Genomic DNA, 13,689 nt, shown 5'->3' with positions numbered 1-13,689 from the left:
TTTCCGATTTGGTTTTCTCTTGTTGTGGATTGCTCTAGGGTTGTGTTAGGTGATGAACATTCTAACAATAAAATAAAATTTGTATAAAAATATAAAAAAAAAGTGAAGTAAATAATATTAATATAAATATTCAAACTCACCTCGGACATACTTAAAAAAAAAAACATCTTAAATAAAAAATCTGAGATTTATAATGTAAACAGACCTAGTTCGGACAATTCTTCTTTTTCTTTTTAAGTTCTTACAGCTTGCATCACAATTCTTCTTTTTTGGTCAGCACTTTACAATGAAAAACCAACAAAATAAAAGATTCAGTTTCATGTACATCATTCCCAACCACTTTAAATAATATTAAAAACAACAACAATAAAGAGAAATAAAACGAAAAGAAAGATGAAGTGGTAAAAGTAATAAAACAAAGAAAAAGATACACAAAAGATAATATTTTTTAACTGAATTTCAAATGCTTACTTAACGTTTAAATTGTTGGAAATATTTTATTATAATTTAAAAAAATAAATAATTAAAATAAAAAATATACCGTTACTTGTGTGTTTATAAAGCTTTAATTTATGGGTTAATGTGTTTTATGGCTAACGGCTATATTTTTAATATTATTTACTTCTTTGTCTCTTTTTTCTACCTATAAATACCACATAGGTGCATGGGGAAAGACACAACAAGAGAGACAACAAACACTAGAGTTTTTCTTAAAAGTGTTATTCTTTCTTCTCTATATTATATTTAAGACAATGGTGTTTATAAGATTTGGAGATCCTTCGCTGAGCGTTTTCTCTCTAAAGATAAAGCTATGCATGCCTCAATACAGGATATTTCTACTCCTTACCTTCTAATTTTATTTATTATTGTTATTATAATTGTTGATCTCTAATTAAAATTCATTGTTTTATATATTGTCTTAATATTATTATTGATTTAATAATTATTATTATATTATTTCATATTTATATTATTATTAGTATTATTTGAGTAATCATTTTCTAACACAAATTAGTTTAATTTCTCTTGAATTGTGAATTCATCTCACTTTGAGAAGATATTATATTAAAGAATTAATACATACATATGCATGTCAAAATCAGATTTTATAATTGAGCTTCTTCCTCTATAACCAAAATTGAAGAGAGAACATCACTAAACAAAAGTGAACCAAAGATAAAAAATATAATTATGAAGAATAAAAAATATAAGGAAATTATCATTGACAAACATTTATATAAAACAATCAAACTTTAGACAATAAAACTTTAATGATGTATAAAAATAACTTAACTTTAGGATCATTAGATCTATAAATGGATAAATACAAGATAATACTTAATTAGTTTAATGTTAGATTTATCTAATTGGAAAATTAATTCCATATAATTTATTTAGTGTATAAATAATGAAAGCATGGTCAAATTGAAATTGCACATACATTGCATGTTAAACACTGTAAATAAAACTTAAACTTTGACACATGTTATGGTCTAATTAGGCATTGTCATAAATATGATTTAAAAGATGTTTTAAAAGATCTTGTTCACACTTACTGGCATAATATAGTATATTTTCATGGTTTAATTATATAATACATGCAAAAACAAGAGCAACGGTCAAAATATGCATTCAAATAAAGTCAAATCAAGCATGGACTCTCAAATAAAAATAACCATTATATATATATATATATAATATTTTTTATATAATATATTAAAATATAATATTTTTGAATAAATTAAATTAAAAAACATTAATGTTAAAACATATATGTCTAATATATCCCAACCAAGAGGGTGAGTGAATTGGTTATTTGATTTTTCACTATTTTTAAGGAAATCTTGAAAATTGTCTTTAGTGTTTATAAATTCAATAACCAAATTTTCAATTATGTTTTTATGGACTTATTCAATCAATTAGGAATGGCATAAAAGAGCAAAGAAACAAGAAAACACAACAATTTTTATACTAGTTTGATTTAAGATGAATCTACGTCTAGTCTTCTCCTAAGCAACCCAAGCTTAGGAGGATTTCACTAAATCAGTAGAATTACAAGATCACCTATATAATTGAAGACCCTAAAGACTAAGGAGCTTGATCTACAAATCAAGAACTCCCCCTAGATGCAATGTCTCCACACAATTGCAACTAGGCCTTCACTCACACAATGAATTAACAGTGAACAGAAATACAATTCAACAGAAAAGCAAGGAACAAATACATCTAATGAATGTGTAGATGTGACACTTAATCCCAATGTCAGGCTTGACCATCCAAGATTGAATCCATCGTCAATCTTCTTGAATGCCTAATAAAATGATCTCCCAAGAATGGAAGAACTCTGCGTATCTCAATCTCTTAGAAAAATCTCTTCTTGATTCAGTGGTGTGTAATTTTCAAATTGATTTCATATTTGTTTTTAAACCAGAGTTGTATTGATGAGATTAGTGTATTAGGAAATTTACCTAATTGATTATCATGGGTGAATTTTCACTACATAAGTACAGTGCCTTATGATAATCCATTAGTTACATGTCTACTCCATTAACGAGTTCTGCAATTGACATATTCAAGAGTCTGACAACTAATCTATACCGTTCAAGCTTGGCTTACATGTAATCCTAGGTATACATCACCTATACAAATGATAAGTTCAAGACTAAGTCTAAAAAAGTGATACAAGGTGCTTGTATGACTTTGGACATCATCAAAATCATTTTTATTGGATTGATCAGGCTCCCCTTTCAACAATTATTTTTTAACAAAATACATAAAAATTAAAAAAAGAAAAAGACATAAAGGTTAAAAAGGTATTTTAGGTAGTTTCATAAAATATGGGAATGCTGAAGAAATTATTGGAGGTGCAGGGAAAAACAGCCCAACAGTTTCATAAAATTTGTCCACAAAGTTGGGAATGGGCTAGGTCAATTGAGGGAGTGGGTATTGATGCATTAGACCTTGGCGGGGTATATGAGAGTATTAATGATTCTCGTGATTCCTAGGAGTATTAGGGTATTACAATCGAAGCAATGTACTTGCTCCATAAATTACACCTTTTTTAACACTAAACAAGTCATTATTATCATACCATGCCATGAACCGAATTTCTCAGTTTCTCGTAATTTCTACATTTCTTTTCACCAAAATTTAAATTTCATTTTACATATCACTACACTCCAAAATGCAACATGAAAACTTACCATTTATATAGAATAAAGGATTTTGAAGAATGGATTTGCGGGTATAATCGTGTTCGGATTTTTGGATTTGTGAGAGAATAAAAACACAGTTATAAAATAGAACTAATAATAAAGATAAAAAGTAAAGAAAGAATAGAGAATGAGAGAATAAGGAGCAACTTTTTCGTGTGTCGTATTATTGATAGGAAGAGTCATATTTATAGATACAACATGATAACCCATAAAGAATACAAATCAAATAATTAATACAAATATTTACATAAAGAGTCATGAATCATATGAGTATCAATCATATGAGTAAGAGTATCAAATCAATGGACGACCATTAATTCATAACACTCCTCCTTGAGTGTCCATTGATAACAGAATTTATGAGTTGTTGCACTATCAATAAGACATATACTCTCATCATTGATGTCAGTGCCAACATTCATTCTTCATATAAATATAAATATCAATATTTTTATAATTTTTTTTAACACTCTCATAACCAATGAAATGATCAATGCTTCCATTTGTCCATTTAGTTTAGTAAAGAAAATAATAATATCAAGATCAGTAGCATCCATATGGCCATTATCAAAATCATTATCTTCATGAGCAAAGTGTTTTTCTATGTTCTTCTCATTATTTGTGAGATGCTTTGGTATACAACAAGTACAACTTAAATGACATTTACCATTGTAATGATAATATATACTTTCATCTTATTTGTCAATATTTTCACATTTTTCTTTTCCCTTATTCATATTATTGTGTCACTTTTGGTGACAAAATGTGTCTTTGAAATTTCCTTTATACCCATGTCCATAATCAACATCACGATCATGAAAATTTAAATCAAATGTTGTTGCATCCACTTCTGGGAATGGAGAACCAATTGGACAGGTTTCATGATTTTCTATCAAAAGCTCATTGCTTTATTTAGCCACACAAAGGCATGAAATAAATTCATAATATTTGTGAAATCCTTTTGTTTCTTTTCATAATATTGTTGTTGCTGGAGCAAATTAGTTGCTCGGATGCTTTATTTATTTATTTAATGGTATCACCAAGACCCATCACATCTAAATGTATTTTAACATTTAATATCAAATATAAGTAATTCTTCCTTGTAATATCAAGGGTCAAAAATCCAAATTTTACAACAATTGACATGTTTAGAACTAGCACATAAAATAATAATAATAATAATAATAATCATAAAAATAATAATAATAATCACCATCATAATAAAACTAAAAATAATAAGACGAAAATGAAAATTGATAAAGTCAAACAATTCTTATCACAAGAATAAGAATATAAGGTAAAATTGTAAATGGAGAAATGATTAGAAAGAGCCTGGATTGAGACACGCAGAGCACTATCGTTAGAGAGAAAAAGCTTCCATTAGTCCTAAGTTGGTTTTGGTTGGAACATCGTGGTGATAACGTGTTATAAAATAGAGCTAATAATAGAGAGAAGAAGTAAAGGAAGAATAAAGAAGGAGAGAATGTGGAACAACTTTTCTGTGTGTCTAATACTGATAGAAAGAGTCTTATTTATATATACAAGGTCAATGTAACTAATCGATAAAGAATACAAATCAAATAATTAATACAAATATTTACATGAAGAATAATGAATCATATGAGTAACAATATCAAATCAATGGACGACCATTAATTTATCAAACATATTTAAGAAGAGATCAGAGACTTTTTTACATTTCTTTAATGTAGAGAAGATTTGAAAGGATGAATCATAACATGAAAATATTTGATTAACAATCAATTTTAATAGTCAAAAGTTATTAATTATTATAGTAACTAATTTATATACCAATTTACAAAATAAAAATTATTATAATTATTATGAATCAAAAAATTATAATTGATCACTAAATTGGTCATTAATTAATTAGAGATCAATTTAGAAACCAATTCCTAGCTAAAGTTTAGAAAACAAATTAGAGACCAAGTATAATATTTTATTTATAATATTCACATTTTAGTAATTAAAAATTCTTTATTTTGTAAATTGATATCTAAATTGATCACTATAATGACTAACCACTCTTTCATCACTAAAATTGGTTGTTAATTGATAAGTGTGATAATTACCTATTATTTACACTTCTTAGAACCTCTTAATTGTCTTTTGTTCATGTATTTTTTGTGTTAATCCCATGAAAGAATTTAGGATTTTGTTATTTTATTCAAAAACATGTTTACTTTTATGTTTGTGGACTTTTGTAGAAAAAAGATTGGAAAAAAATCACTAGTAACTGCCTGGAGTCACTTGCCCAGCTAGCTAGACGTGCTCGCCCAACAACCAAGACTCACTAGCCCAGCGAGGAAGGCTTGTTAGCCCAACGAGAATGTATGTTGGCCCAACGAGTTTCACTTTTTACTTAAACATTAAAAGTGTCGAGACTCAAATAGAGACGTAGTTTTTGGTGGGAGGAACACTGTTGGAACTCAAGATGAAGGCAGAGACACTTTTGGAGCTTAAAGGATTCATCTTTTTTCATTCATTCTACCATTCCAACTCCATTTGTGCTCTAGATGTATAGGAGTGGCTAAACTCCATTTCATTGGGGTTGGATGTAATGTACTTAAACTCATTGTAGTTTCATCTATGCAATAGAATCTCTTTCACTGTTTTTGTGTTCTATCTACATTATTTTCGTGCATGATGGAATATCTATGCGTTTTTGTGGTATCTAATCATTGGAAAGTGTTTTGGAACCTTAGACATGGATAGAACAATCTAGAGGTTTGGTTCTAGACATTGACCAAAGCTTTTGGTCATTCTAGACATCGTTTTTATTGTGTCTTTTGTGTTTAAACATCTAAAGGATTAGTATTTTTACATAAAAGTTCAAAACATGCCCCTAAGGGATTAGGGTTTGAATACCTTTGATGTCAATGCTTGACTAGATGAGAGATATATATTGTGAGATGATTGCTTAGAGTTTTGGTCATGAATTCCAACCCCAATGAGTCTTTGCCTTGATTATTTTATCACTTTAAAGTTTAGAAATATTTATGTTTTCACTTGTTTCAAATTAATCTATGGTTACATTCAATGCTTAAATTAGTAAGTATGCCTAGTTAACCAAACAAACGCAATTCTCGTGGGAAAACGATAATTAGACTTATCATTTTTATTACTTGCACAACTTGGTACACTTGCCAAAGTCTTAACACTAATGAGACAATATAAAAAAAAAAAGAATAACAATGATAATAATAAATAAATAAATAGTAATAATGAATAAAAACTACAAATAATATATATATATACACATAATAATTAATAATATATATAATAATTAAATATAATAAATAAATATGTATATAATAACTAATATTAATTGTCAATATTAGTTATAATAATAAAAGGATGTACAAAAGAAATAAAAATATTTTTTTTAGTTTTTTGGGCCTGAAGAGGATTAATCCTCGCTCCTGCTACGTATCTTCATATCTCCATTCACCATGGAGAATCAGAGTTACGTAACTTTTTATGAAAAACCTATTTGAGAAAATATTTGATTGTTATTTGGTGAATTTTGAAAACTTTTTTATGTTTTTTTGGTATTTTTAATTATTTGAAAATTAGTGTCACACGACACGAACAACCTGGATAGACACAAAAATTAAATAAAGAAAACAATTTTTTATCTTTAGTTATTTATATTTTTTTATATTTTTTAGAAAAAACAATTTGAAAAATTGGTGTCACACGATGTGAGCGGCCGATCAAACACTAAAAGAAATGAAGAAAACCATTTTTTATGATTTTTAGAATAAAATATTTATGAACAATATAAATAATATACCTTAAGCAAAAGGCCCAAGTTAGGTGTAAAACAAAATGCGTTCAATATTAAAAGATAATATAAGAAAAAAGGAATGAATAAATTAAAAAAATAACGGTAGTGGCATACCTTCTACACTTCTCAATTCCTCTTCTCTTGTATCAATATCACCTTCTCATTTTGCATATTATAACTACCTTTTTCTTTTTGTGTCTTGCCTATTTTTCTAATTTTTGTTCCAAGAGAGATAAAAAAAAAGAGGTGTGTCTGTGTGGGTGGTAATAAGAAGTAGAGAGAAAGTGTAAGAATATTTTGTTTTCTTTTTCGATCCTTTTTCATGGGAGAGATTGTTTATTTATATTCACAAATTGCAATATCAATGTAATCATTACCTTACTTATAATGAACAATATAAGAAAGAAATTGGTCATGATAGCAGCACATTATGGGAATAAAATCATAGCAAATCATAGCACAATATCAAACAAAATCGATAATATTGATTCTAATCATTAATAAATCAGAGCACAAAATCAGTCCCAATTAGTAATATTGATTCTAATTATATGAAGAGATATTGTTTTTAATTATTAAAATCATATCACTAATTTATCTATTTTAATAAAGGATAAGGATAAAATATATGTTGAGTTGTTGGGCTCAAGAATAAGAGTGTCACAAATAAAAATAATTTGGACTCTTCCTTCTTCTTCTTTTACTTATTTTTTATCTCTCTCTTTTTTTTACTAAAATTAAAGTTTGAAAGTCCTTGAAGAAAAATTAATTTCATTTTTTTATTTAACATTAACTAAAAAACATTTCATTTTTTTATTTATTTTTTCAAAAATAAATTTATTCACCTGGACGAAATTGGGTGTTGACAGCTGCCCATTTTTATTTATATTTTACTAGATAATATTAAAGTTTGACTTTTTCATATTATCGTAGTAAAAGATAAGTAAAGATAGAAACACTAATTTCGTTCGGGTTACAAAAGAAGACAAAGTTAAAGACAAATTTGACCATTCGAAAGGAGATGGTCTCTATCTGAAAGAAAGGAACTAGGTGACCATTACCAAGTAAAGGGTCTCCATCTAACACACCTCTGTTTTTTTTTTACTTTTTTGAAAAAAAAAACAAATTAGACCAATCCTGAGGGGAGGGTATCTATCCAAAAGATTCAACGACCATTACCATGTAAAGGGTCACGACCTGAAAAACCACATTTTTTTTTTAATTTTTGAAAAAAAACATATTAGACCAATCCCAATGGAGGGTCGAGATTCAGTGACCATTACCATGTAGAGGGTTCCAACCCGGGAAACAATATTCTTTTTGCAAATTTGACTTTTTGAAAAAAAGATTAGACCAATCCCGAAGAGAGGGTCTTTATCCAAAAGATTTGGTGACCACTACCATGTAGAGGGTCCCGATCTAAAAATCACATTCTTTTTGCAAATTTGACATTTAAAAAAGAGATTAAACCAATCTCGAGGAAAAGGTCTCTATCCAAAAGATTTGGTGACCATTACCATATAAAGGATCCTGATCTAAAAATGACATTCTTTTTGCAAATTTGACTTTTTGAAAAAAAGATTAGACCAATCTTGGGGAGAGGGTCTCTATCCAAAATATTCGGTGACCATTACCATGTAGAGGCTCTCGATCTGACAAATCACTTTGCTTTATTATTTTCTTTTCTGACTTTGTAAAAAAGAAATTTGACCAATCCCGAGGAGGAGATCTATATCGAAAGGAAAGAAATTAATGACCATTGCCTCGCAAAAGGTCTTGATGTATAAAAGAAGAACCTAAATTTTGCTCTTGAAGTGTCGACAAACAATACGTAAATGCCTAACATTTCAATGATTCTATAGGTATCATGGATGACATGATGTGATGATGCATGAAATATTATGATTTTCTTTTTGAACCTATATGATGATGCATACATGGATGCATGGATGAAATTTGCTTTTTTTTTTTCATTTTTCAATTTTCCTTTATTTTAATTTGATAGCAAGGAAAACTAGGCTTAAAGGCTAGAAAAAAACTGAGCTTGAGGCAGATAAAACTGGGTTTGGGTGACCAACGTGGAAATTGGGCTTGGGGTTAGTATGGAAACCAGGCTTGGGTGCTAGTGTGGAAACTAAGTTTGGAGTCCAGTATGGAAACTGGGCTTGGGGACCAGTGTGAAAACCTGGCTTAAGGACGAGTGTGGAAATCGGACTTGGGGGCCAGTGTGGAAACTGGGCTTAGGGGCCAGTGTGAAAATTGATTTTAGGGTATATTGGTCATTCATATGAATGAAGAGGACTATAAATTTGAGAAACATCATAGAAACAAATTTGTGTATTTCTTTTAATTTTCTTCCTTCTAAAACGAAAGGATTCAATAACCATTCATATGAGTGAAGAAGGTTTTGATTGGAAAGGTGTAAAATATTTTATTCACAAATATGAATGACTCGTGTATGCATGACTTAGTATGATGTATCAAATACCTTATACGTGAATTTTTCTTTTTGCACTTTTTTGAAACAAATTCGATTTGATCCTCATTTCATTGTTATTTCGAATTCATAGAATCATTCTGCTTTGAAATTATTTTACTTTTCCAAATCATTTATTTGGTCTAAGCAGTTTACTAACGAACCTTTCTTTTAATCATTTCTTTTGAAATACTATTTGAATGACAAGCATAAAATTGTTAAGGGTTTGAAAAGGCTTGGATGAGGTGCTGATGATTAATTAGGAAGTTGCCCCAATTTGAATTAGTCTCGGGGCACAAAATATATTTGGGGTTTCCCTAGTTATTGATGGTATGAAGGAAATGATGGTGACTTTAAAAATTTGCCCCTAGTGTGGGAGCCTAGGATGGTTTTAAGGTGCAAAAGCATGTTTGGCTTCTCCCAATTGAGGAGATTGAAAAATGACGAGGTCTTCACAAATTGCTCCTAATGTGATCACATTCTTCAATGTAAATAAATGTCCCAATTCAAAATGAATGGGAATATCTCAATTACAAACAAAGTGACTGTCCTAGTTTGGATTTGGAATTGATAAAGATGGACTATTTTAAGGTTGGTCAAAGTTTAGGCTTAGAACAAGGATAGTCTAGGAGCAAAGATGGAGTTTCATAAATAATGAATTGAAAGGGAACAATCCAAATTTAACATGATTGCTTGATTTCTCGTGCTAATTTTGGAGTTTTGAAAACATGTCAACCAAATATAAACTGCTCATTTGTATTTTTATATTTGCATGTTGCATTCTTTCAAAAAACTTGCTAAACTCGAAGTCAAAATGGTATCATCTTAGTCAAAAAAAATTGAGCTTATGAATTTTGAGAATTGCCTTGTCACAAAATAACAAATTCATCAGTGTAACTTTGTAAGTTCCAAAATGTCATCGTAATGTTATCCACAAACTCTGGATTGATTCTCGTGGCATCACATCCATTTTTCTCTTCTAACATTAGAAAAACAAATGTCAACCCTTATAATAGAAAAACATTAAATCCCAATGTTGTCCACAAACTCTAGATTGATTCTCGTGGCATCACATCCATTTTTCTCTTCTAACATTAGAAAAACAAATGTCAACCCTTACAATAGAAAATCATTAAAGTTAGAAAGATATAAAGTATCAAAACTTTCCATTTTGGCCTCGTTAAGAGTGTTAATTTATTTAAGAAACAAAATACCTACATTAAGAACAGTTGTTTGCCATACACAAAACCAACATTTTATTTTTGCTTTCAAAGTCTTGTGCTGATAACTACTTGTTTACAACTAGGATAATTTGAACCAGGAATTTTTGTACCACACCAAAATATTTTGATGAAAGTGGAGAATTTTAGCCAAGATAACATGAATAATGCATAACTCATAATCAATTAATCATGACATACCTTTTTCATTTGTGCTCCTGAATCCTAGTCAAGAGGCACTTGAGTCAGAACATTCCTTTCTTTAAGTTCTTACATGTTGCAACAAAATTTCTCTCTTTTTGTTGGCACTTCAAAGTAAAAAACCAACAAAAAAAAGTGTTATTATCTAAATGCATCACAAAATCAAGAAACAAATTGAACAACAAAGAGTAATTACAAAATCACCACACTCCAAAATGAAAAATTAGACACCACAAAAATAAAAATAAAAAAATTAATCTACTTGATGACAAGATTTTCATGTTCCTCCAATTCAAAAGAAAGGACTGGCCGAAACATTCTAGGAGTTCTTAATCCGTTTTCAAATTCCTTGACAATACGATATAAGAGATTATATTGTTTGTCTCATCGCTTCCTATAAAAATAACTCCAAAATTAATTCATGAATTAAATACAAACTCAAAAAACAAATAGATAAAAACGAAAAGAAACCTACAAGAAAAAACTACAGTTGCAAAAGTCTCAACACTTCAAATATGTTCAATTAGCCAATTGTGCCACCTCTTCGACATTATCCCTATACCTAATTTTCCACAGGAAAAACCTCTTTAAAAAAATAATATATATATATATATATATATATATATATATATATATATATTAAGCAAATCCAATTTATAGTATTCATTGCTGTCTTAGAACTAATACAAAGAAAAAAAAACATGTAGAATATGATGGGATTTCATCGTTAAACTCTCCAAATATTTCAGTTATAAATTAGTTTTAATTCTTATAAATATAAAAGTGAATGGTTAAACCATAAAACAATAATTCTCTAATTGACTTTACAAATTTAAATTACACACATTATTATATGAAAAAAAATTATGAACATATTTATTCACATATTTTATCTAAATGTTCCTCATATCCAAAACAATATTTAGTAACACTACTATAAAATCATAAAAAAATAAAAATAAGATAAAATTTAATAAATTTACCCAATTAAAAAAATAGTGATCAAAAATTATAAAATTAATATATTTTTTTATAAATACTAAATATTGCGTCACACAAACAATGCATGTTAAAGTATAAAACTTTGACACATGTTATCATAAATTTCTTTAAAATATCATACTCACACTTGCTATCACAATCTATATCTATATCTATATCTATATATATATATATATATATATATATATATATATATATATATATATATCCATGTGAATAACTATAAAAAAACATCCCTTCAAACGAGTCAAATTCACTTTCAAATAAAAATCATTATTAACTAAAGATAAAAAATATAATAATCGAATAATCAAACATCGAAAAAGTAAAAGTGAATCAAAGATAAAAAAATATATAATTGAAGAATAAACATCAAAATAGTGACAACACACTAAAATGAAAGGTTTACCAAGTTCAGAACAAAAATGTAGACTCTACTTATTTATTCTGCGGCAATCGAGATAAAGCAAGTATTTGAAAAAAATTTATATATTTGAAGATATAAAACACATTTATATTTTGTGAATACTATTTATAAAATGTAAGTAAAGAAAAATTACCGCATGCAGAAACATAACAACTTCGAAATCTTTCTTGAACCAAAACCTGTGATGAAATGAGCCATTTCTTCACGGATATGTATGAAAGAAATTGCACTTTATGTGGATATAAATGACAGAGAGCATATAAAAAAGTTGTTAAAGGTAAATGAATACAGTGAGAGATGCCATGCATCAGACCAAAACTATTTTTCTATCAAACTTTCTTCCACTTGACACTATGTTTTCTCAAATTATCTCGAAGAAAAAGGAGGAAAAAAGAAAAATGAAGAAACAAAGAGAAAAAGAAGAGTGAAACATATTATGCAAGAACTAATTAATAAGATAAGTTACCTCTTGAGCACAAGCGATGCAACTTTTTTTCCTTTTTAGCGAGGTTAGAAATTTCTTTTTCTTCCTCTAAAGAAAATGAGTTAGTTATCTTAAAGGAAAGGAACGAGACATATTCTCCGAAGAAGGAATGAAATGAGTTAGGTCTCTTAAAAGGAATGAAACATTAATTGATTTGGAAGAAAAAACAAAGCACCATTGCCATTACCAATTCAAATGTCTGGCTTGGAACCACAGGCTTTAGAAACCGATCTCACATGAATTATTTTTGTTTTTTTTTAATTGTTTATGTTACTGTTGAATTTTAAAATTAAGATTTTATTTTTTGGAAAATTATATTTTGATTCTCATTCTTTACTTCTTGAATCTCTGACGTGATTTTAGTGTTGATCATTAACTTTTTTGAAAAAAAGAAAATAATGATACATTAATCAATAATCAACACTAAGTCACGTCAAGAAATAAACGAATAAAGAATGAGAATGGGAATTAAATTATCATTGACTTTTTTTTATCATATTTTTTTCATTCTTTTCTGAATCATTAGTTTACTACTCCTATGTATCCACTAAAGTATAAAAAAAAAATTGTATGTTTTAGTTTTTTTTAGTTTTTTTTTTACTGTTTGCAGAGAAAGTTTACGAACAAATATCTCATATTTTATTTTCTTCTATAATTTATTAATTTAATTTAAATTATTTTTATCTAGCTGTTAAATTTAATTTAATTTCTTTCTAATGTTTTAGATTTTAAAAAAAAAATCTCATGTAATAGATAAATCTAATATAATTAAAAATATAATCTATAGACTTTATTTTTGAAATCCTTTAAATATTAAAATTTGCTTTACTACGAAGAGTTTAGTAACAAAAAA

General features: G+C 27.9%; 1 protein-coding gene across 1 annotated transcript in view; it reads right to left on the bottom strand.

Annotated features, from left to right (window-relative positions):
- The window catches only part of LOC114181543 (uncharacterized), a 74,011-nt gene that overhangs the window by 33,760 nt on the left and 26,562 nt on the right, over positions 1-13,689 (bottom strand). The gene's annotated exons all lie outside the window — the stretch shown is intronic.

This window comes from Vigna unguiculata, chromosome 4 (assembly GCF_037176805.1).
Source record: "Vigna unguiculata cultivar grain cowpea cultivar isolate G323 ecotype 2 chromosome 4, ASM3717680v1, whole genome shotgun sequence".
NCBI classification, from domain to species: domain Eukaryota; kingdom Viridiplantae; phylum Streptophyta; class Magnoliopsida; order Fabales; family Fabaceae; genus Vigna; species Vigna unguiculata.
The sequence above is the reverse complement of the archived record's forward strand: the minus strand, read 5'-3'. Positions and strand labels throughout refer to the sequence as shown.